The 21572-nt window shown below is 47.1% G+C and overlaps 2 long non-coding RNA genes across 2 annotated transcripts; one reads left to right on the plus strand and one right to left on the minus strand.

Moving 5' to 3' along the window:
* Positions 1-14634: 14634 nt before the first annotated feature.
* LOC131275900 (uncharacterized) lies at positions 14635-19066 on the plus strand. Its single transcript, XR_009183374.1, has 3 exons — positions 14635-14875; positions 15902-16010; positions 17498-19066. It is a non-coding gene; the product is annotated as an uncharacterized lncRNA (long non-coding RNA).
* Positions 16395-21249, minus strand: LOC131275901 (uncharacterized). Its single transcript, XR_009183375.2, has 4 exons — positions 20937-21249; positions 20196-20836; positions 19186-19319; positions 16395-17152 (listed from the first exon to the last, which is right to left on the minus strand). It is a non-coding gene; the product is annotated as an uncharacterized lncRNA (long non-coding RNA).
* Between the last annotated feature and the right edge of the window lie 323 nt (positions 21250-21572).

Here is a 21572-nt window from a genome sequence, read left to right on the forward strand (position 1 = left end):
TAATTTTTGTCTTTGTTTTTTCTGTTCGACCCTGGTGCCTGGAGGGTGTGTGCGAGAAGACGGGGCAGTTGGTAGAAGGAGGCGCCACGTTTCTGGGAGTAGCTCTGCCCACGTTGGGGAGCGCAAAGCTCTTTGCAGAACCCCCGGCCTCCGCCCCTGCTCTGGTGCACCCAGAAACGCCCAGCGCAGCCTCCCCGGCCACCGCGGGCGCCCCCACTCCAGGGGGTGCTCAGGCGTGTGCCGGCTGCCAGCGACTGCGGGGGCGCGGCTGGCCGGGGCTGCCCCGGCGCCCGCCGCTCGCGGATCCTCCGGCCTCACCTGTCTGTAACCCGACCCGCCGCGCGCCCAGCCCCAGGGCCCTGGAGTCAACACAGCGGTTTTCCCCGTCCTCTTCCGCCCTGGAATGGCCCTTGGGGACACAGCCGCCTGGTAACGGATTTCTCCGCGGGCCTGGCTGGCTCTCCCGGCGCGCGGGGAGGGGGCGCCGCTCTCCCGCCGCTGCCGAGGGGCCGGGCGCGCCGGGCCTCGCGGTCAGCCCGGGAGGACTCACGGACCCAGGGTTCGACCCGCTCTGGATCCCAGATTGTCGTTGAGAAACACCGACTAAGAATGAAAAAAGACTTTGATCCCAGGAAGCCGGAGGAGGAAGAAGACATTTCTGCAGTGGCACAAGAAAACGTGGCTTCTTTCTTTTGTACAAGGCAAGGCTGCAGCTTCTGGGAGATTACAGATGTATTTTGATCTGCCAACAAACTGGAGAGAAGGAGGTAGCTTGGTTGAATGAAAGAGTAAAATGAAGTAAAAACATAAAATCACTAAAAAATATTAAATATTAACACATTGAAAACGAAAAAATTTGTCATATGCAAAAATAGGAAATCATTATCCACCATCTCTAAAAATCTTCAAAAGAGGATTTCATTCAAAATTCCTTCTTTTACAAAAGAGGCAGTCAATCCCATTAATAAAACCTTAAATTAAAAAAAAAGAACTTACTCTCCATTTCAATGAGGTCTGAAGTGCCTGAGCCACATTTTCCTCTACAATTCTAAGATTATGGAACAGTAGGATACAATGCAAGAAACCTCAAAAAGCAGCACAACTTTTAGGGGATTGAGGGCAAAGAATAAACTGGTAAGTACAGTTTTATTCTGTGATTGTTGACTCACACCTGCTGTATTTGCTAGGTGTTTCTTTGGGAGCTAAAGGAATTCTAAACTTTGTGTTTTCTATTTTTTTCTTTATCTTTCTTGTTAGGAGCTTACCAATAATATTAACCTTTCAGAGAATCAACTTTGTTGGTTTTTCTCTTTTATAAGGTATTTTTCTAAGTATTATAATGGAGTTTATAGAACATTCCCTAAAATGTGCATAAAAAATGAACTCAACTCTTTTAAAAAAATCTCAAAGCTTAAGAGTTGGAAGGGACAAGAGACATGATATGTTCCAAACTCACCCAATATTGGGGCTCGGGGTCCAGCCCTGCTTGAATACTTCCACGGCCAGGGAACTCACTATCTCAAAAAGCAACCTATTCTTTGGTTAGACAATGATTGTTAGAAAAACTTTTCCTTCTGCTCTGGGGAAATCTGCTTCCCTGCTTTTCCACCCACCCACCCACCCACCCCGCCCCATTCTGCCCTGGGGGGCTGCTGAGATTGCCTGCTGTACCCCTACCCCAGGGCAGTTCTTCATGTTTATGAAAGCAGCCTTGGGGCCTCACTTAAGATTTCTTTAGTAATGGGTAGTCAGGTTGGAAATAGACAGGTACCAACCTGCTCAGTGGCCTCCTCAGAGCATGCAGTTAGTATAAGGAGAGGTTAGGACATTGGGGGAAATATTCCTAAACTTTTTTTTTCACCTTTTATTGAAATAACATAGTATTAGAAAACTGTATAAATTATAAGTGCACAACTTCATAAAATTTCACAACTGTGTGAACTAGCTCTCCAGAACAAGACAAGGATGGCTGCTATTACCACTTGGTTCAATATTAGGTTGGCTTCCTTGCAAAAAGAAAAAAAGACAGAAAGATATAGAGGGAAAAAAAAAACCAATTATTATTTGTAGCCAGTATGAGTGTCCATGTGTAAAACACAAAACAACCTACAGAAAAATTATTAGAATTAATAACAGTATAGCAAGGTTGCTGGATAGAAAATCCATGTGTGTTTATCAATTGCATTCTACACACCAGCAAGTCAGAAAAATAAAAGGTCTAATTTTAAAAAAAAGACCTCAAGATAGCATCAAAACAATAAAGTGTCTTGAAATAAATTTTTGAAACAACTGTGGAACAAGCTCTAGATGGATAAAATCAGAAACCTTTTTATGGGAAGACGTTAAGGAAGACATTACTGAGTAGAAAGAAATCCATCATGATGGATTGGAAGACTCAGAATCCAAAATATATCAAAAATTCCCGAATTCAACCATAGGTTTAATACAATTCTTAGAAGTTCTTGACAAAGAAGTCCCTATTTGTGGACCCTGACAACTTGTATTAACCTTTATATGGACGTATGGTCTAGCTACTCTTTAAGAGCAAGGTTTGTTACTGTCAATAGAAATTAAAACAGTGTGACACTGGTGCAGGTCGACCGAGACAGACCAGAGACCAGAAACAGCCCCTCACACATAGACACTTGGTATACGAGAGAGAACACCGCAGAGCAGTGGGGGAAAGTGCACTGTTCAATATGTGACACTAGAAAAACTGGCATTTGGGGAGGGGGGGAGGAAAATGAATAATGTACACACATATCAATTTCTGATGGATTAGATATTTAGATGTGAACTTACGTATGCATGTATATGCACATATACGTATGCATATTATGTACCTATATGTGCATATATAATATGTTTGTGTGTGCATATTTCTAAATCTATCAATCTCTATAAAATACAGAATAATATCTTTATGACCACAGGATAGGAAGGAATTTCTTAAACATGACATAAAAAACATAAACCATAAAGGAAAAGATTTGATAAATTTGACTGTAGGCAAATTAAGAATGACTATCAAAAGACAGAATAAGGAGAATGATGAAACGAAGTGAGAGAACTTTTGGCTCACATTTATCTAGCAAATGATTGCATTCCAGAGGATATAAAGAATGCTTATGAGTCAACTGGAAAAAGACAACATGATGGGTAAAAGATACAAACAGGCCCATCCACATAATAAAAGATACTCAATCTCATTACTGAACAGGAAAATACAAATTAGCAATGGTGAAATCCTATTTCGTGCTTGGCAAACTGAGAAAATCAAAAGTTTGACAATACTAAGTGTTGGCGAGGATATGGAACAACGAGACCACTCACATTGTTAGTGGGGTGCAGACTGATTAAAACATTTGGGGAAAGAGTTTGACTTTATTTAGTAAAATTCAGCATATGCATATTAAATGAGCCAGAAATTCCATTCCGAGTTTTATAATTTAGAAAAAGTTAAAGGTTTTGCTCAGAGTCATGGACAAGAATATTCACTGTAGCATCTTTTATCATACTGAAAACAATGAAAAGTGGACACAACCCAAATGCCCATATCATTAATCAGTTGGGTGAATGAATTGTGATTAAATCTACGCAATGAAAATGAATGGCCTCAGCCATCCACATCAGCAAGAGCAAATCTCAAAAACCTGTTGTTGGATCAACAAAAGCAAGGTGCCTTCTGTATATGTATTGTCCATGGCTGCTTTATTGCTAGAAAGCCGCAGAAGAGTTGTACCATTAGATTAAAATTCTATTTTAAAAAACACATAGAAATAAGCAATATACTGTTTAGGAATGCAAACACATGTCTTAAAACCATTACGCAAAACAAGGAAACAAACAATACAAAAGTTAGGTTATTGGTGGGAAGGAAGGGTATAAAATTAGGCAGGGACAACTGGGGCAGGGGAGTCAACATACTGATAATGCTGTATTTCTTAACCTGGAGATTAGGAACAATTTGTTATTATTTAACCATATACACATATGATATACACTCTTGTCTGTAGAATATGTTTCACAGTATTTTTTTTTCTATTAGAGAAGTTGTAGGAATACAGAAAAATCATGCAAAAAGTAGAATTCACATTTACCACCCCCAGTTTCCTTTATTAACACATTGTATTAGTGTGATACCAGTTGATGAAATTGTTACCAGTTGATGAAATAATATGAATAAAATAATACTATATTCCTTAGTATAGTCTCTAGTCTACTTTAGGGTTTACTGTGTTATACAGTAGTATGTGGTGTTCTTTTATATTTTAATTCTGGTAACATACATATGACCTGAAGTTACCCCCTTTAACCATATTCAAATGTACAACTCAGTAATGTTATGTATGTCCACAATGTTATACTACCACCACCACATCATTAACAAAACTTTTCCATCACCCCAAACAGAAACCGTACCAGTGTGCAGTGGCCACGTGTCGTGCTTGAGGAAACCCACTATCTTTTGCACACTCATATGTAAAGCTGTTTCCCACTTAGCAGTCTCACTTCTTCAAAACTAGCTAGAAAATCCTGTCCCTTCCTTGCAGCTGGAGCCAATCCTCCCCACCCAGGTTCTACTCCTGGGATATTCCCCCAGACTTCCATTCCAAAATGAACAACTTTGGATGAATTGTATGCTTTATTAATATGGGTAAAAAACATTGATTTGTTATTTTAAAAAATCAAAGAATGACACGAAGCAGGCAGAGCCCCTCGGGGTGACTTTGGTTAGGGTGATGCAGAGACACCCAAGGTCCCCAGGATGCTGCTGGTCACCCCGCTTCCCCCCCCCCCCCCCCAGGCTCGGCCAGAGTGGTCCGAGGTGATGGCCCTGGCCCAGAGATGCTGTATTAGTCACCCAAAGGGGTGCTGATGCAAAATACCAGAAATCGGTTGGTTTCTATAAAGGGTCTTTATTTAGGGTAGGAGCTTACAGATACCAGGCCATAAAGCATAAGTTCCTTCCCTCGCCAAAGTCTATTTTCACGTGTTGGAGCAAGATGGCTGCCAACGTCTATAAGAGTTCAGGTTTCCCAGGTTGCTCCCGTCCAGGGTCTTGCTTCTCTCTGGGTTCAAGGTTCCTTCCTTTCCAGGGCTGGCTTCTCTGTGAACTTACTTCTCAGAGCGCCAACGTAAGACTTCAGCATCAAACTCCAACATCAAAACTCCAACTTTAAGAACCTGCAACTCTGTCCTTTGCCATGCCTTTTATCTGTGAGTCCCCACCCACCAAGGGGCAGGGACTCAATGCCCTCATTACGTGGCCCAATCAAAGCCCTAATAGGAATTTAATCACGCCCAGGTTCAGACCACTTTACAAACATAATCCAAACTCTACTTTTAGAATTTATAACTATGTCAAACTGCTACAGAGGGTAACCCTGGAGGCCCCACTGAGCGGCCTGGCACTGGCATTGGCGCATCGGTTTGGGCTGTGTCCTGCTGAGACTGGGTTCTCTGGTCTTCTGGAGATTCTATGAGCTCCCTAACACCCTTCATTTATTTATTTTTTTCTTCCCTCCCTTCTCCCCCCTCCTTACCCCTGGCCCTGCTGTTTTTGCTGTCTATGTCCATTCGCTATGTGATCTTCTGTATCTATTTTTCTTTTTGTCTCCTCTTCTCTTTCTCCTCTAGGATTCACCAGGATTCAATCTTGGGGACCTCTGATGTGGAAAGAGGTTCCCTATTAGCTGTGTCACCTCAGTTCCTGGTCTGTGCTGCGCTTCACCTTGACTCTCCCCTTCGTCTCTCTTTTGTTGCATCATCGTATTGCTGCGTGACTCGCTTGAGCTGGCACTGGCTCACCACGCAGGCATTTGGCTTGTTGTGCGAGCCCTCGGCTCACCGCACGGGCACTGGCTCGCCACGCGGACACTGGCTCACCACGCGGGCCCTCAGCTCGTTGCACGGGGGCTCAGCTTGCCATGCAGACACTCAGCTCACCACACAGGCACTTGGCTTGCCACATGGGCACTCATGTAGGCACTCAGCTCACTACATGGGACTCGACTTGCCATGCGGGCACTTGGCTCACCGCACAGGCATGCTTTCTCTTCTTCTTTTTCACCAGGAGGCCCCAGAGATCAAACCCGGGTCCTCCCATACGGTAGGCAGAGGCCCTATCACTTGAGTGACACCCGTTTCCCAATAATAATTTTAAAAAGAAAAATAGCAAGTGTTGGAGACAATGTGGAACTCTCATACACTGCTGGTGAGAAAACTGGTTTTAGCCACTGCGGAAAACAGTTTGGCAGTTCTTCAAAAAGTTAAACATAGGATTGCCACTTAAACCTGCAATTCCACTCCAAGGTGTATAAACCCAAAAGAATTAAAAGCATGGATTTAAACAGATATTTGTACAACAATGTTCACAGCATTACTCACAATGAATACAACCCAAGTGTCCATTAACAGATGAATCAATAAAGAAAATGTGGTATATACTCACAATGGAGTGTTATTCACCCTTTAAAGAAATGAAGTTCTGATACATGCTGCAACATGGATGAATTGTGGAAACGTTATGCTGAGTGAAACAGACACAAAAGGACAAATACTGTATGATTGCGTTTACATGAAATACCTAGAGTAGACAACTTCATAGGACAGAAAGTAGGTTAGAGTTTACCAGGCATGGGGGCGAGGAGGAGAATGGGGAGATACTCTTTAAATGGTAGAGAGTTTCTTGTTGGGGTGAAAGGAAAGTTTAGAAATAGCAAGATACTGTGAATACAATTAACACCACTGAATTGTGCAGTTAAAATGGCAAATCTTATGTATTTTTCCCCACAATTTAAAAGAATCACTTTCATTTGTTTTCTTGTTTTACTTTTTTAATGTGGCTACTTCAACGTTTAACCTTACATATGCGGTTTGTGTTGTAGTTCTACTGCACTGTGTTGTTCTAGACTGCTGATGCCAGGCTTGAAGATTCCGCGTTGTTCCGGAAGGCTGCCCTCAGGCATTCTCAGATTCTCCCCAGTCAGCCCCATGTTCTGGGGGTGGCAGAGCCATGGCAGTGAGAGGCCAGTGACTTGGCTTCAAAACCTGTCACTGGCAAGCTCTAGTGATCAAAGAGAAATAATTGCAACTCTGAGCCTCCGTTTCTCCATCCCTTGAATGGGACAATAACGTGCCTCCCGTCCCTTACAGGGTGACCCCGAGAATTAAATGGGTCCTATTTGTGAATGTGTTTGTAGAAAGCCTCGTCTTCACGTGCAGACGACAGGGCCCGAGGCTGAGAGCCTTCGGAGGGCTCTTCGCAGTGGCTGGACACAGCCTCTCACTCAGCAGCCCTTGCTGGGAAGATAAAAGCTCTTTCTAGATCCTCCTCACCAGCGAGGAAACAGAGGCTTGGAAAGGGGCAGACGCCCTGCTCTTAAACCCTCGACGAAAGCACCTCTGGAGCATGTTTAGTGTTTATTTCTCAGGGACACCGAGCTGCCTGCGAAGTGCCAAGTGGAGGATCCCCTCCGTCTGGGCTTTACTCAGTCTGAAAACAGGCTCAGAATTTTCCAAGAACAAGATTCCATTGTCTCCTCCAATACCGGCCAGCTCGGCTCTCTCCCAGGCCCCGCTTGGCGGGAGGGGAGGGCGGGGCGTCCACCACCGAGGAGAGGACACCTGCTTCCACCTGCCCTCCGGCAGCCACTCCTCTATCTTCCAGCAACTGAACACTCGTTTTCCTTGGGAAACTGCTCCTCTCCCGCTCGCTCGCTCGTGTAATTTGGGACGGGCTGACTCTGCTCTCTTCCAGCCGAGGTGGCCAGGAACTCAGGCCTGGCTTATCAGAGCTAGCATCTCAGCCACCGTGCTTCATTCAAGGACAGACAAGAGACCCACACAGAACCAGCTCCTTGGAGGAGCTGCAGCTGAGACTCCCCTTTGTCCTGAGGTTCAGGAGCAGATGTCCCCCGAGCCTGGGGCAGGCAGCCACTGCTGGCACCAGAAGCTGCCTGAGAATGACACCAACACAGGAAAGCAGGGCCAAGAGGAGGAGAGAGCAAGAACCAGTCCTCATGATTGTCCTGGATCCAGCCATGCCTGAAACAAATCGACCCCAGGAGTGGTTGAATGAGCCCTGCTCCCTTTTTTTGCTTAGCCTAGTTGGAGTTGTGCTTTAGCCCTTGCTATCAAGAGTTTCAACGAAATACCTATTAAAATGGCACTTGCTCACTTTCCTGTTCTCCCAGTGTCTCGATGGAAAAGATAGTGTGTCCTTTCAATGAACTAAAACCTGGTTTTACAAAGGCCACCAGACCACAGTAATGTTTTCACTCACTCCCATGAGGCAGAGGGCTTGGTTCTGCAAATCAAGGGCATACACGAGAAACAATAGATTTTCAACATTTTGGGTACCATAAATATAAATATAAAGATGATAGATGATTAGACAGATAGATAGCTTGGGAATGGGTTGACCATCATTACAAGAATTACTGCTGCCTGGAAAGCGGATGTGGCTCAAGTGATCAGGCCTCTGCTACCATATGGGAGGACCCGGTTCATCCCTGGGGCCTCCTGGTGAAAAAGAAGAAGAGAAAGCGTGCCCTTGCAGTGAGCCAGTGCCCACGCAGTGAGCCGAGTGCCCGCACAAGTGCCCACGTGGTGAGGCAAGTGCCCACACAGTGATCCAGTGCCCGCACAAGTGCATCATGCAGCAAGATGATGATGCAACAAAAGAGACATAGGGGAGAGTCAAAGCGAAGCACAGCAGAGACCAGGAACTGAGGTGGCGCAATTGACAGGGAACCTCTCTCCACGTCAGAGTTTCCCAGGATCGAATCCTGATGAATCCTAGAGGAGAAAGACGAGACGAGAAGACAAAAAAAGAGAAACAGATACAGAAGATCACACAGCGAATGGACACAGACAGCAAAAAACAGCAGGGCTGGGATGTGAACAGGGCAAAAATAAATCTTAAAAAGAAAAAAGAATGACTGTCCCCTCCCCATGTAGGTTTATTGTTATTGTAGTTAATATCTTGTGTTAAGGGAGTGCCTTGCAACATGGATATAAAGATAGTGGTTGCCGGGGGTTCAGAGGGGAGAGGGAGGGATGAACAGGTGGAACACTGGGCATTTCTCGGGCAGTGAAACTGTTCTGTGTGACACTGCAATGATGGAATCATGACATTCTACATTTGTTAAAGCCTATAAAACTGTATAGCACAAAGTGTGAACCAAAATGTAAACTGTATCCATGGTTAGTAGCAGTGCTTCAATATTGATTTATCAATCGTAACAAATGTACCACAATAATGTAAGATGTTAACAATAGGGAAGGGGGTAGGCAAATGTGGCCTACCATATGGGAGGACCTGGGTTCAATCCCTGGGGCCTCCTGGTGAAAAAGAAGAAGAGAAAGCGTGCCCGCGTGGCAAGCCTCTTCCCACACAAGTGCCTGGGTGGTGAGCCAGTGCCCCGCACAAGTGAGTCATGCAGCAAGATGATGATGCATCAAAAGAGAGACAAGGGGAGAGTCAAGGTGAAGTGCAGCGGAAACCAGGAACTGAGGTGGCACAATTGACAAGAACCCCTCTCCCCATTAAGAGTCTCCAGGATTGAATCCTGGCAAATCCTAGAGGAGAGAAAATGAGAAGATAAGACAACACAGACAGCAAAAACAGTAGGGCAGGAGGTGAGGAAGGGGCGAAAATAAATAAATAAATAAATCTTTTAAAAAGTAATAATAATAGGGGAGGGAAACGGATGTGGCTCAAACCACTGAGCTCCCGCCTACCATGAGGGATGTCCCGGGTTCAGTTACTGGTCCCTCCTAAAGAAGACAAGGAAGACAGCAAGCTGACACAATGGGCAGGCATGGCAAGATGACACAACAAGAGACATGAGGGAAAACATAAGAGAGACACAACAAAGCAGGGTGTGGAGGTGGCTCAAGTGATTAGGCTTTGGTCTCATTCCTGGTGCCTTCTAAAAAGAAGACCAGCATACAACAAACAGACCCAGCAAATTAAACAAGAGAGTAGGGAGAAATAAATAAAATAAATCTTTAAAAAATAACAATAGGGGAACTATGTGTGTGTGGGGGGGAGTGGTGGTTACATATGAGAATTCCCTATACTTTCAGTGTAATTATTCTTTAAATCTGAAACTTCTTTTTTTTTTTTTTTTTAAAGAATTACTGGTGCCCTAATATTTTTAAGATGCTTATAGAGAAGTATGAATCCAAATTCACAAACTCGGGTGGGAAGATAACACCACACGATCTTATTTTATTTTTCATCTGACTCCGAGTGTCCCTCCCAAGGCGGTGGGTTTCCACGCCGCCACCTCCACCCCAGAGAGAGGCAGGGGCTCCACCTGGCACTGGCCCCCGGGCCTCAGGCCGCTCCCCAGCTCGTCACCTCTCTTTTCTCCTTTCACGCCCCTACAGCTGCACCTCTCTTGCCCACCCATGGATTTAGGCTTCCTTCACAGTAAGCAGGAGAGGGCGCCTTCCAAAGACTTTGCTCTCTCAACAGGGACCTCCCCAAGACAAGGACGCATGAAGGGACACCCAGCTCACTGGCCCTGAGGAAGGAGGACTCCCACTAAAGCAAAATACACATTAACATCTCAGTGGCTTCCTCCCCCAGGGCTCCCCCGACATCTCGCTCACCTTGTTGCCTGTCCACCAGGCGCTCGACGACGTCCCGTGGGAGGGCCGTTCACTGGTGGGTGGGAAACGTTCACAGTGGAGCCCAGCGTGAGAAAGGGATTCTCTTTTCAGTGATCTTTTGATCCCTCTGATTAGAGTCAGGAGAAACTCTTAGCTTGGTGTTCATAGTTTTGGGTTTTTGTTCCATTTCTTTAAAAGCAGTTTTATTGAGATACGTTCACATACCATGCAATCTGTCCAAAATATACAATCAATGGGTGTTCGTATAATCACAGTGTTGTGCATTCATCACCACAAAGAATTTTAGAACAATTTCATTACTCCACAAAGGAAAATATCGGGGAGCAGGTATAGCTCAGTGGTTGAGCACCTGCTTCACAGGTACAAAGCCCAGGGTTCAACACCCCCAAAAACTAAAAAGAGCTCCGCACTCCTTAGCAGTCACCTTAATTTTTAAAAATATCTATGCTACATGTTACTCAGTTAACACAAGACAACAACCATATCAATAAATCTCGGTGGCAGACTTGGCCCAGGGCGTCCGTCTACCACATGGGAGGTCCGCGGTTCAAACCCCGGGCCCCCTTGACCCGTGTGGAGCTGGCCATGCGCAGTGCTGATGCGCGCAAGGAGTGCCCTGCCACGCAGGGGTGTCCCCCGCGTAGGGGAGCCCCACGCGCAAGGAGTGCACCCGTAAGGAGAGCCGCCCAGCACGAAAGAAAGTGCAGCCTGCCCAGGAATGGCGCCGCCCACATGGAGAGCTGACACAGCAAGATGAGGCAACAAAAAGAGACACAGATTCCCATGCCGCTGACAACAGAAGCGGACAAGAAGACACAGCAAAGAGATACAGAAAACAGACAACTGGGGTGGGGGGGGAGGGGAGAGAAAGAAATAAATCTTTAAAAATAAATAAATAAGCTGCTAATAGGTTGTTTTTCGGACTTTTTTTGCTAATAGGTTTTTAACACCTTTCTCACACTAGCTAAACTCCCTTATTGCAAGCCAACTCAGACATGGAGCCTCTGGCAGGTAAGCAACTGTATCTGGCTAGAATATAATAACAGTGCTTTGTGATTTTATACACATATGTATTTCTTTGGATTGTTCTCTGTTTATGGCAAGCAATACTGGCTTTCCATTTCCAGTAGCAATATAAAATTTCCTCCTAAAATACAATCATTTAATAATAGGCTGACTTAAGTAGATGATATGTGTTAGTCTAGGTTGTCTGAGAAGCAGATGCCAAGAAGGGATTAAACGTGCGAGGAACTTATCAGGGGAAATGCCTGCGAGAGAAAATGGGGTGGCTGCCCGGGGTGGCTGGGGGGAGCTGTCAAATCAGCCAGGCGCCTGAGCGCAGGGAAGGCGGCGGGAAGGAGGGGTTGGAGTTTGGGCAGACTGTGGGTGCTTCCGAGGAAGGCAGGGCCAGGTCTTGGGGGGTCTTCCAGCCAGTCCCGCTTCTCCCAGCGCCTGGCCTGCCTTGGTCCCCCAGTGATGGGCCGTGCAGCCTCGGGGCCAAGGCCATGGTGGACCCAGCACAGCGGCCGAGGCCCACGGCCAACACACTCCCTGCGTCTGAAGGCTGAGTGGCACCGTCTCCCGGCCGCCAGGTGGTCAAGTGGATGGTGCCCAGATAGGGCTGAAGTCCCACAGGCCGGTCTTAAGGATCTGGGGTGACGCAGCTATAGAGGGAGGTGAATTTCAAGTAGGGGAGGCCGGCAGAGCCATTATCTCCTTCCTCTCTCCCATTACAGCAGGTTAAAAGTGCCACCCCAAAGACACCCCATCCTAAAGCCTAGATGCTGTAAATGCTCCTTATTTGGAAAAGGGGTCTTTGCAGATGAAGTTAGGGCTTCTGCGATGAGAAGCTCACCCTGGAAGAAGGGGGCGGGCGCTTGTCTTAGTTTGCCAAAGGGCTGCCGATGCAAAGTACCAGAAATGGGCTGGCTTTTATAAAGGGGATTTATTCGGGATGCAAGCACACAGGCCCGAGGCTGTGAAGAGTGCAAACCAAGGCAGCAGAAGGGGTGCCGCCTCACCAGGGCCGGCTGCTCTCGCCCGGCGCCTGGCAAAGCAAGGTGGCCGCCGCCCTGCCCAGGCCTCAGCCTCCGCTCAGCCTCGCCGGCCGCCCTGGAGCTGCTCCGCCGCCCGGCCTCTTGGGGGCTCTGTGCTGAAGCCGTCCTCTCGTCCTCCCTCCGTGACAGGATCACATAGGGCAGCTTCCTCTTCCTGTGTCTGAGCGTGTCTTTCCGTGTCTCCATTTTTACCAGACCCAGCAAGGGGGCGGAGACTCAACCTGAGTGCCCCTTCGCTGGCATGGTCCAATCAAAAGCCCGGAAGTGATCCTGCCAAGTAACCTAATCCAAGAACCCTCAGCCAGGTAATGCAATCCAAGGGTATTACACCCACAGGAAGAGATTCGCTTAAAAACACTGTCTTTCTCCTTTTGGGGATTCATAAAATATCTTCAGACTGCCACAGCCCTCAACGCCATCAGCAGCATCATTAGAAGGGAGAGCCGGAAGGAGATGACAGTCAGAAGAGGAGGGGCTGTGACGCCCCCGAGGCAGAGCCGGGAGTGAGGTCCACAAGCCGAAGACTGCCGGCAGCCCCCAGAGCCGGAGGAGGCGAGGACCGGAAGCTCCCCTCGGGCCCCTGGGGAGTCCCTGCCAACACCCTAGGATTGGTCCAGGGAGACAGATTTCAGACTTCCGGCCTCCGGATCTGTGAGAGAGTAAATTTCTGTCGTTTTAAGCCACCTGGTTTGTGGGGATTTGTTACAGCAGCCACAAGAAATGACTATCTTCACTTTCCCTTCCTTTTCCCCTCTCTTCTTTCTCTCCCTTCCTTTTGTGCTTCCCTCCCTTTTCCATTCTCTTAATCATCTTCTGTATTTTTTCCTCACTCTCCTCCTTCCTGAATCAGCAAAAATAACTTTACTTACTAAGCAGGACCCCTCACATTCCTATTTTTCAAGAGAACGCTGTGACTTGTCCTGAATGTGTCTTCTGGACTGTTCTGTTTCTGACTTCCCTCACTTTTCCTACGTAGCTCTTCCCTAAGCTGAAAACTCAACACAACATTCACTCTCCCAACCCGTGTTAGCTGATGGGAACCCAAAGGCAAACGAAACTTGTTCCCTGACCTCAAAGGGTCACAGTCTAGAAGGAGGCAGAATGCAAATTAAAACGAGCTCTCGAGTCTTCCAAGTACTTTGATAAAAGTCTGTACTGTGAACTGTTGGGCAGAGGAGAGAGTTGTTAATTCTGTTGCAGGTTATCACCTGTCTTCCTTAGAGGAGGTAACCTTTGAGTCCTGAGCCCCCAGTGGGCAATGGTTGCCATCTGTGAGATATGTATTCCATATCTACTATGTACCAAGTACTGAGCAATGAACTACACACACAAATATGGGCTGGCATAATGTGACAAATAGTTTTCTGCCTTTTAAATATCCAGTCCCTATTTTTTCCTTGAATACAAAACCTCAGCTCAATTCCTTCTTTCCCAGCCTTCTTTACAGCTAGTAATGGTCATGTGACACAGTTTGATCCAATGAGTTATAAGCAAAACTCTGCTTGAATGTAATGTCTGGAGGTGTGGCAGCCATCTTGTGACATGAGGATCTAAGAATGATGATGAAAACCAAGATACCAAAATGGGCAGATTCAGAAAGAGAAAGTATTTGGGTCTTTGAAGGAATCCTGGAGTGGTAGAAGCAACACTGTAACTGTCCATTTGCATACTCCTCATAATGAGAGAAAAATTAACCTCTATTGTTTAAGTCACTTGCTGTTTCTGTTGTTGTTTCTGAATACCTAACATATTACATTTTGATAAACCCTGATCTAGAGGAAGTTAGAGAGAAGAATGAATGAGACGGCACTTTTAATTAGAGGGTAGGGTTTATTTCACAGCTGAATGACTTTGAGACTTTCACCCTCGTACTTTACTCAATGAGTGAGAGATGGGACTCTATGTCCCCTTTTTTGATTCTTGGCAGGCTCTGTGACAGCTTTGATCAACAGAATGTGGCAGAAGCAATGCTGTGCTAGGTTCTAGGATATAAGAGATGAGAAGTGTCCACTTCTGTCTCTTGGAATGCTCATTCTGGGGGAAGCCAGTTGCCATGTCAGATGCCTGAGTACCCTGAGAGGAAGCCCAAGCCAGCTATGGGAAAAGCTACATGGAGAGAGAGATGGTGACCAACTCAAGCTGCTGAGCCACCCCCGTCTAGGACCAGGCAGGTAAGTGAAGGGGACCCGAGCCTCAGGTACCATCTAACTGCAACCATATGTGGGACCCCAAGTGACAACCACTAGCTGGGACCATCAGCCTCCAGAGCCCCATGAGGAACTAACGAAATGTTTCAAACTTTGGACAGTTGCCCAGGAACAGGTAACCAGAACAGGTAGACTCATTTATCAAGGTTGAGATGGGGAGAGGGAGCCTTAGAGAGGCTCCCCTGTAAGGCCATCAAACCAGGACAGGGCTAGCCCACATGCGTGCCTACGTCATCTGACTCCGGTTGTCCTGGTTTGGAGAGAGCTTGGAAAGGAGGGTGTGGGCAACAAAATCAAAGGTGAGAGCAGAAGAGGGGCCCCATCTGGGGTGGTCCTGGGGACCTCAGCCTGAGACAATCTGGGAAGGAGTGCAGGCAGCAGCCTGTGCAGTGGCTGGAAATGTACTACCATTCCCATCAGGAAGACTTATTTTTATTTAACTGTTTTATTATGGGAAATTTTGAATATGCAAAAAGGGGAGAGAATAGTACAGTGAAGCCCCAGCTACCCATGACCTGCTCCAGTGATCATCAACTGGCCCCTCCTCTTTCATTTACGCTCCACCACTGGGTTATTTTGAAATACGTCCCAGATACTTAATGTCATCTGTTAACATTTCAGCATGCAGTACCAAAATATGAGGTCCTAAAACTATGTACCCTCAACAACATTTTTGTCCATATGTCTCATAAAACTTTTAGGTTCTCCCTCCATCTCTTTCTTTCCCTTGCAATTTATCTGTTGAAGAAACCAGATTGTTTATCTGGTAGAATTTCCCACAGTCTAGATTTTACTGATTCTATCCCCTTGGTGCTAACATGCTCCTTTCTCCCTTGGACTTTCTGTAAATTGGTTGTTAGATCTAGAAGCTTGATGAGACTCAGGTTTGAAATCAGGTGGTACTGAGTTCTTCGGTCAAGAGGCACAAAACATCCTTTTTGTGACTTTAGCAGCTACTGATGACTATTCCCTATATCTATCATTTTACAGGTGGTTGATGCTCCAATTTTATCCTTCCTTCTTCATTAGCTGGAATATTTGTAGAAAGAGAAACTTCCCTCATTGATATTTAATCCCTGTGATAGGGCTTATAGGAAAGGTAAGATCAGTGCTTTATTCTGGGAAGGTCATCTTCACCCTGAGACACTTGAGACCCCTCTTGGTTCCACCGCTCCTGTGGGCCAGCTTACGCCCCACAGCATGGCCACTGTTCCCTCCTCGTCCCCCACACCTGGAATGCTCTGGGCTTCTCCTCCCTTGTCCTACTTGCCCAGCAAACCCCACCCTGAATCGTCTGTGTCACTCACCTTCTCTGGACCCATCACTGAGCAGGCAAGTGTTGCTGGAGAAAAACTACAAATGAGGGTCCCCTGGTTGCAGGAACCGCAAACACGTCCTGGACACAGCTCCACAGCCCAGCGATGCTTCCCCAAGAATGCTCTCCCGAGTACCTGAGATGCAACCAGTGAGATCACAGAGCCAAACCAAACTTTTATTTAATTTCACGGTGCATATTATAGAATATTTCCACAAGTATGGAAAGTTCTGTTAGGTTGCTCTACAACATTTCCCCTCTTACTCCTCAAGACAACTGCTTCAGACATCCCTCATAATTTTCTTCACGTGCTTTTCTTTTTTAAAAAAATTTATTATGGTAAGATATATATATATCATACCAGATTTCCCATTTTAGCCACTTTCACTATGCCATTCAGTGGTATTAATCGCATTCACAACGTTGTGCTACCATCACAACCATTCATTTCCAAACTTTTCCATCGCCATAAATTGAAACTCTGTATCCATTAGGCATTAATGTCTTGGTTCTTCTTTGAGAGTACAGAATGTGGCAGCTTCCAGATAACGTTCCCATTCTTTATTGAGAACACAGAAGTTCCCTGATGCAGACTTGCTCAATCTCCCATCTCTAATCTTCTCACCCTATGCCCCGTCGCCACCATGGAGGAAACGTCCATTCCCCTTTCAGAGGCCAAAGCCTCCATGGTGCTCCAAATCAGCCCCTTCACTTACTATTTTCTCCCCTGCTCCCCCAGTCTTTCCCACTTTCCTGGCTCGGTGCCATCAGCCAGCATACTCTGTTGTCTTTGTCTTTAAAAATCCTCCTCCATGACCACTTCTCTAGTTCTGATTTCCTCCCATTCATAGTCAAGCATCTTGAAAGTTTTCACTCCAACAGTGGTTCTCAAAGTGTGGTCCTCAGGCTAGCAGCATCAGCATCACCTGGAAATTGGTTAGAAACGCAAATTCTTGGGCCCCACCCCAGACCTGCTGAGTCTAAAACTTTGGGAGTTGTAGCAGTTTGACATTATTTATGAATTCCAAAAAGAAGTATTGATTATGTTTGCCAACTGGACTCTTCCTCTGGGTGTGATACCCTCTGATGGTATTAAATTCAAAAGTTTCACTTTTACTTGATTAAATTAAGATTAGAGCTTTGCTTTAGGCACATCAGTAGGGCATTGTGTTCCTGCTCCCTTGGTGGGCGGACACTCACACAGAGAGCAGAGAGAGCTTAGTGTGTGATGCTGGAACCCAAGGGAGGGAGCTGAGCTGTTCGCCTGATAGTTTATAGCTGGCCTTGTGGAGAGAGCAGAGCCGCTGAGCCCAGAAAAAGTAGAGCCCTGGGAAGAAAGACGAAGCTTACACCAGCCTACAGCTGAGATTGGAAGAAGCTGGGACCCCGGAGCCTTAGGAGGAAGAGGGAGGCTGAACTCTTGCAGAGACTGGCGGCCATCTTGCTCCAACACGTGGCAACAGACTTGGGTGAGGGAAGTAACTTACTCTTTATGGCCTTGTGACTGTAAGCTCCTACCCCAAATAAATACCCGTTATAAAAGATTTCTGGTATTTTGCATCAGTACCCCTGTGGCTGACTCATACAGGGGTAAAGCCCAATAACCTGGGTTTACAAGACCTCCAGGAGATTCTGATGATGTTTGCAGTGTGAGAACCACAGTTCCACTTTTTCATTTTCCATTCCTTCCTGCTCCCATGGAACCCCCTCCAGCCTGGCTTTCCTTCTCAACTCTTCCTCAGGGCTGGCCCCTGGCCCCTTTCAGCATCTCTATCTTTATCTCCCAAGGGGATTGCATCCATTCCCTTAGATTTAAATTCCATGACCTTCAAATTCATCTCCGCGGCCCACTCCTTTCTAAAGGAGTTCCAGATTCCCCTGAAACCAGTTCTTCATGGAACCTCCATCGAATGTCTCATGAACACCCTGGTAAGTCTGAAAAATCTGGATTCCCACCTCCCAAAATCTCCCCTTTCCCATGCCACTGGTCCAGTCTTCCCCATTTCAGTAAGTGGCATCATTCCGCAGCTGCGGTCATTCAAAGCTGTAGGTACCACAGCAAAACCTGTTCTTAGCCTTAATCCATTCCTGTGCGTGAGAACCCATTGAAAGAAGGACCTCTGGATGAGGAGACTTCAGTTAGGGTCTTAATCCTACTACTGGAGACCATTATAAGTGGAAAGAACTCAGACATGAGAAAGAGAAAGCCACAAGAGGCGAGAGGCTGGGATCAGGACACCCAGAGGAGAAGGGGGAGGCCGGGAGAGGCGGCCACGTGCTGGGCCTGAGGTGCTCGAGGATCCCTGGCAGCCGGCCCCGGACCACCAGTCTTCCGGAAGAAAGCACTGCCTTGACGAGGCCTTGAGGTGGACTTTCTTTTTCCCAGCCTCAAACCGTGAGCAAATAAATTCCTCTTGTGTAAGCCAACCCACTTCGCGGTATTCGCTTGAGCAGCCCAGGAAGCTAAGGCTGCAGCATACGTCAGAAACGTAGAAGGCCACCTCGACTCCCGCTTTCCCGCGTCACCCTGACCCGTCCAGCCCCTTCCAGCACACCCTGAACTAGCCCGCCGGCTCCCCGTCCGCGGCCATCACCCTAGTCACAGCCTCCAGCATTATTATTTTTTGCCTCCCAGCCTGTCTCTGAATTCCCGGACTTGCACCTTCTACTCTATCTGCTCCATAGTAGGAAGGCGGACCTACTTACAAGCCAAACCCTGCTTTCAATGGGTTCTCACCCATGGGGATGGATTTAAGGCGATCTCTTGCTTAGATCCTTCGATGACTTTCTATCACGTGTAGAAAAACATCCAGACTTCTTACGCCGACTCCCAAGGTCCTGCGAGCACAGGCTCCTACTTGCCTCCCCGAGCCCATCTCGTTCCTCCCTGCCCAGGGGCCAGCACAGCCCTTCAAGGTCACCTCCTTCCACTCCCCCAGCCCCCCGGGTTCCTTCGCACCTCGGGGCCTGGCACAAGTGCTCCTCCTGCTGCTCCTTTGGCCTCCTCCTGGGCTTAGCTCAGGCGTCCCTGCGTCAGTGAGTCCTTCTGTCTTCTCGGAGGGATGCCGGGGCAGGGGCAGGCCACAAGCCCTGCTGGGGAAGGGAAACGGAGGCCGAGGAGCCAGCGGCTCTGGAGGCCCTGCCTGACGCGGGACCCCAGCTCTCTCGGCCCTCTGGACGTTGGAATGGGCCCAAGGAGAGACGGAGCCCAGATGTTATCGGGTGATTCTTTCTCCGTCCCCCAGAGAAGAGGACACGGTCGCCGGGTGGAGAAGGTGTGTCTGGATTTGGGCTCCGTGCCTGGGAGAAGGTCTTCGCCTTCATCTCCTTCTGGGGGTGTGGACCCAGGGTGAAGGGACTGCTCAAAGATGCGAGTTTTCGTGAAGAGGTGGGATTAAGCCTATTTCTGGAGGCCTTAAGAAGAGAAGAAAGGGAACCTGGAAGCAAAAGAAAGCCTCAGGAAGGAGCCAGAAGCTGGAGGTCAGCAGACCCAGGGGAGGGAGAGCGCCCCGCGCCAGGCAGCAGGGAGCCCGAGGGACTGAGACACCGGGACCCGCAGACCCTGGAAGAAAGCAAGACTTGCCGACATCTTGACTTTGCACCTCTTTTCGGAAAGATAGTTTTGTATTTGTTCTTTCTACTAACATTAGGCAGTAGAGCAAAGGAAGAAAAGCAGCTGATTTTATCATTGTCAAAATAAAAGTTACTATTTAATCTAATGTCTAAAGGAATTGAGAATTGAGCCTAAGCATGTTATATAGTTCTATCTATTCACTAGAACAAAAATATTAACTTTCCTTAAAAAATCAAAAGAAATGGGGGTAGGGGGGACGGAGAGAGACTGATCTCCCTTGCAGAAGAATTCCAAATAATTTCTGTAGATACTCTACCTATGTTGGATTCTTATTGCTGTTTTGTCAAATTACCACTAACTTAGTGACTCAAAACAACATAAATTTATTATCTTACAATTCTGGAGGTCAGAAGTCTGTCATGGGTCTCACTGGTCTAAAATCAAAGTGCTGAGGGAGCAGATGCAGCTCAAGTGGTTGAGAGTCTGAATCCCATGTGTGAGGTCCCAGGTACCTCCTAAAAACAAAAACAAAAAAACGTGGGGGGAAGCGGATTTGGCTCAACCAATAGAGCATCCGCCTACCACATGGGAGTCCCAGGGTTCAAACCCAGGGCCTCCTGACCTGTGTGGAGCTGGCCCACGCGTAGTGCTGCTGTGCACAAGGAGTGCCGTGCCATGCAGGGGTGTTCCTTGCATAGGGGTTCCCCACGCACAAGGAGTGCGCCCTGTGAGGAGAGCCACCCCATATGAAAAAAGCACAGCCCACCCAGGAGTGGCACCACACACAGAGAGCTGACAGAGCAAGATAACACAACAAAAAGAGACACAGATTCCCGGTGCCATTGACAAGAATAGAAATGGACACAGAAGAACACACAGTGAATGGACACAGAGAGCAGACAACCGGGGGCGGGGGGAGGGGAGAGAAATCTGAAAACAAAACAAAACAAAAAACACCATGAGAAGTGGATGTGGCTCAAGCAGTTGGGCACCCGCCTACCATACCAGAAGGCCCTGGTTCGGTTCCTGGTGCCCCCTGAGAAAAAAGAAGGAGAAGAGATAGTGAGTAAAACAACAAGGGGGAGGAGAGAAATAAATAAAAATATATCTTTAAAAACAAACAAACAAAAACCAACTCTCATTGGGGAGTGGCTATAGCTCAGTGGTTGAGTGCCTTCTTTCCATGTATGAGCCCTGAGTTCAATCCCTGATACCGCCTATAAAAAAAAAAAAATCAAAGCGTTGGAAGGGCTGTGTCATTTCGTCAGGCTCCAGGGAAGAATCCATTCACTTGTCTCTTCCCAGCTGCTAGACTCTGCCCACATTGCTTGGCTTGTGGCCCTCTGCCTCCATCTGCAAAGCCAACAAGGGCAAGTTGAAGTCTTCTCGCTCTCCATCACCGACCTCTTCTCCTGCCTCCCTTTCCCACTTTAAGGACCCTTGTGAATTCAGTGGGCCCACCTGGATAATCCAAGGTAATCTTTCTATTTTAAGTTCCTCCAATTAGAAAACTTAATTCTATCTGCCACCTTAATGTCCCTTTGTCTTGTAACATAACATAGACACAGGCTCTGGGAATTAGGATGTGGACCTCTTTGGGAGGCCAAAATTCTGCCTGCCCCACTGTTGTCAAGGAGGCGAAGCATAACTCCCCACTCCTTAAGCGCGGGCTGCCAATCGCGACTTCCTCCAGAAGGTACGTCAGGGAAAAGGAAAACAAAAGGGTAACTTCACAGCACAGAAAACCGACAGACGTTGTCAGCCAGGCCATA

Source organism: Dasypus novemcinctus, chromosome 24 (assembly GCF_030445035.2).
Source record: "Dasypus novemcinctus isolate mDasNov1 chromosome 24, mDasNov1.1.hap2, whole genome shotgun sequence".
In the NCBI taxonomy this organism is placed as follows: domain Eukaryota; kingdom Metazoa; phylum Chordata; class Mammalia; order Cingulata; family Dasypodidae; genus Dasypus; species Dasypus novemcinctus.